Source organism: Perkinsus marinus (genome assembly GCF_000006405.1).
Source record: "Perkinsus marinus ATCC 50983 genomic scaffold scf_1104296944428, whole genome shotgun sequence".
NCBI lineage: Eukaryota > Perkinsozoa > Perkinsida > Perkinsidae > Perkinsus > Perkinsus marinus.
The window spans coordinates 653864-657529 of NW_003211397.1; the positions used below are offsets into that span (position 1 = coordinate 653864).

At 50.5% G+C, this 3666-nt stretch overlaps 1 protein-coding gene across 1 annotated transcript in view; it reads right to left on the reverse strand.

Moving 5' to 3' along the window:
* Positions 1-3666, reverse strand: part of Pmar_PMAR019215 (hypothetical protein) — a 9246-nt gene that overhangs the window by 966 nt on the left and 4614 nt on the right. The gene's annotated exons all lie outside the window — the stretch shown is intronic.

A 3666-nucleotide genomic window follows, 5' to 3' on the forward strand; every position in this document is an offset into this window, starting at 1 on the left:
TTGGGCTCATCGACAATCCGTATGAGTCATCGGGGTAGATTCTTCCTCTGTAAGCAAATACGCGATATGCCACAGAAGTGTAACTTCGTGTAATGCACTGCGTCATCTTCTTCATCACTTTGGCCTCCTTAGTCATCCGTCAAGCCGTCGGCGGGTCTGCCCTCATAATCGCCGAGAAGCTTCATGCCGCCGATGGTGGTTATTGCCAAAGTCTTTGTGATGCATCCCCCGACTGCATCTTCAGCTACTGTGGTGACGACAACATATGCCATGACGTGGGCTCTGCTGCTTCGAGCGGAGCTGTCTCATGCGGTGCTGCGGTAACGTCGTTTGACAGCTGCTCCTCTGCATGTGAGTCAGTCGCCGATTGTTCAGCAAGTCAGTGGAAATCTTTCTGCAAGACCTGGCTCGATACTCCTGTTTGTTTCGGCCTCCTCCAAAGTGCCAGCGGATTGTGCTATGAGGTCTCGGCTGGATGTACTGGCACTGCCTATCCCTGTCCCTGAAGAGTACTACTTCACGCTGGTAGCGTGACGCCATACTGAAGTTTTTGTTACTGAGCTATTCTTCATTATTGTTGTCATTCTGGATATCTCCATGCTAAGAGTATAAAGTAATTGATTGGACTCTATTTCTATCTAGCCCCTCGGACTTGTGTTGTTCATTCAGTTCATCTCCAGACATTTAGGGTACTTTTGAGAGTTGAGGAGGGTTCACATAACAATCGACAAAAAAAGATCGCGCCTCGAGAAAATGAGTCATACAGGTTGATATACCTATTAATTCAGTTTGAATCGTCCGTGCCAATCGTAGAATATCTTTACTGCAACCGTGTGCAAATCAGCAGAACAAACATTCAACTTCGGTTTGAACTGCCTCTCCAAGTAAGTAAGCTGGCTGGTTAACCCAGCGGCTAGACTAAATATTTTTCCGCCTTAACCTGGCTAGTAAGAAAATACCATTTTCTTGTCGTCCAAGCTAAAGGAAGCTTGAACTTCGACAGATCTGCAATGTATCAACATTTTCCATAATGTGTGAGGAACCCTCAAAAGTTATTGCTGTCTATCCAATGCCGTCGATTAGATTCATCTATTTTCCAACATCAGGTGAGTCAGCAGCATGCGTGCAGCATATTTGACAATAATGGGACACCCACGCTTCACGCTTGCTCGAGAGTAATTACAATAGCTATTAAGAATCGCTGACATCGTCCACTGCACCAACAGATCTTGTTGTTAGCAGCGCATTAGACTCTGGTCATCGGATATGATAATTCACATCGCGTCTGCAGTGCAAGTAAATGCACCGCTCGACTCACCAAAACATTAACGTCTACACAACACGGCGATGCTTATAGATGATGCTTCATTCCATTCATGGAGGTTTCTGAACAACATCTCACCAGTGGAGTAGTCATGAGAGCTTTATACAAAAATAATCAATCCTCAAACATAAAGCTCTGTCTTATGCAGTGCTGCCTTATGGGAGGATGGGAGGAGCATCAGTGAAGTCGCCAATAGGAGGCGCACTGGTAACTACCGGAGCTCCAGTGCTAGTAGCCTCCATCATAGAGGATTCAGTGGTGGACACCATTGAAGAGGCTCCAGTAGTCATAGACTCAGTCAGGGTGGCTGTAGGAGTAGTAGACTCTTCCATAGTGGCCTCAGTAGTAGAGTCATCTACAGGGGCTTCGGTAGTAGCCTCACCTACAGGAGCTTCGGTAGTGGACTCGTCTATAGGGGCGCCAGTAGTAAACTCATTCACAGGGACTTCAGTAGTAGCCTCACCTATAGGTGCTTCAGTCGTGGACTCACCAACAGGGGATTCAGTGGTAGCCGCATCTACAGGGGCCTCGGTAGTAGACTCACCAACAGGGGCTTCAGTAGTGGACTCGGCTACAGGAGCCTCAGTAGTAGACCCTTCCATAGTGGCCTCAGTAGTAGAGTCATCTACAGCGGCCTCAGTAGTAAACTCTTTAGTAGTGGCCTCAGTAGTAGACTCGTCAACAGGGGCCTCAGTAGTGGACTCGTCAACAGGGGCCTCGGTAGTAGACTCACCAACAGGGGCCTCAGTAGTAGACTCGCCTACAGGGGCCTCGGTAGTAGCCTCACCAACAGGGGATTCAGTAGTGGACTCGGCTACAGGAGCCTCAGTAGTAGACTCTTCCATAGTGGCCTCAGTAGTGGACTCGTCTACAGGGGCCTCGGTAGTAGAGTCGTCTACAGGGGCCTCAGTAGTGGACTCATCTACAGGTGCTTCACTAGTAGACTCTCCAACAGGAGATTCAGTAGTGAACTGGTCTACAGGGGCCTCAGTAGTAGACTCTTCCATAGTGGCCTCAGTAGTGGACTCGTCTACAGTGGCTTCAGTAGTAGACTCGTCTACAGGGGCCTCAGTAGTGGACTCGTCTACAGGGGCTTCAGTGGTAGCCGCATCTACGGGGGCCTCAGTAGTGGACTCTTCCATAGTGGCCTCAGTAGTGGACTCGTCTACAGGGGCTTCAGTAGTAGACTCATCCACTGGGGCTTCAGTAGTAGAATTGTCTACAGGGGCCTCGGTAGTAGACTCACCAACAGGGGCTTCAGTAGTGGACTCGGCTACAGGAGCCTCAGTAGTAGACCCTTCCATAGTGGCCTCAGTAGTAGAGTCATCTACAGCGGCCTCAGTAGTAAACTCTTCAGTAGTGGCCTCAGTAGTAGACTCGTCAACAGGGGTCGCAGTAGTGGACTCGTCAACAGGGGCCTCGGTAGTAGACTCGTCTACAGGGACCTCAGTGGTAGACTCGTCTACAGGGACCTCAGTGGTAGACTCGTCTACAGGGGCCTCAGTAGTAGATTCTTCTACAGGGGCCTCGTTAGTAGTAGACTCTGCAGGCGCCCCCGTCCCCGGCATCTCTGGTGTTTCCGTAGTATCATGGGGAGGGTATGGTGTTGTAGCCGTGAGGACGGAATGGTCGAAGCTGAGCTCAATAGTCGAGTCCTCAACCCGGTAGGTGTCGTCAACGGTATACATCGGGCCGTAGTCGCCAAAAACGCAAAAGCCGCCACATCCCCTCTCAATCTTCGCCGTAGTGGACTGCATACCGCGTTGGACTCCCCTCCACTGGAGGATGAATGGGAGGCCGTGAGCGAGGACCTTAACGCGGTATCCCCGCATGTAACCAGAACGCTTCCTCATGGCGAGGAGAACATCGCCGGAGGTTACCCACACAGGATCCCTCTTCTTAGGTTGATCAGCAGAATACCATGTCTTATACTTACCATCAAAGACGACACAATGAAGCCTCTCATCACCAAACTGATGCATCAGATACCAGGCGCCATCGCCACCAGCGGGACCAAAGCAAGGAACAGCCGTCTGACCCCATGGGAGGTAAATGTTAGCCCGGGCCTTGGCCGTCAAAGTGACGTGATGATAATCCTCGTCCCGGCCGTGCTCACCATCCACCGGCTTGGGTGTGGTGGTTGCTTCCTCACCTACTGAATGATTTCCAGTAATCATGTCAGGTTCGACAGGAAGAGGACGGAAGTAATAGGCGCTGATGTACACATTGCCGACACCATTGTACATCTTCACGGTTGGGTAGTAACCAAACCAATGCCCAAAGGTGCCTCCGTGGACATCAACGGTGAGATAACGGAAGTCCTCATCGTTGATGTTGTACTC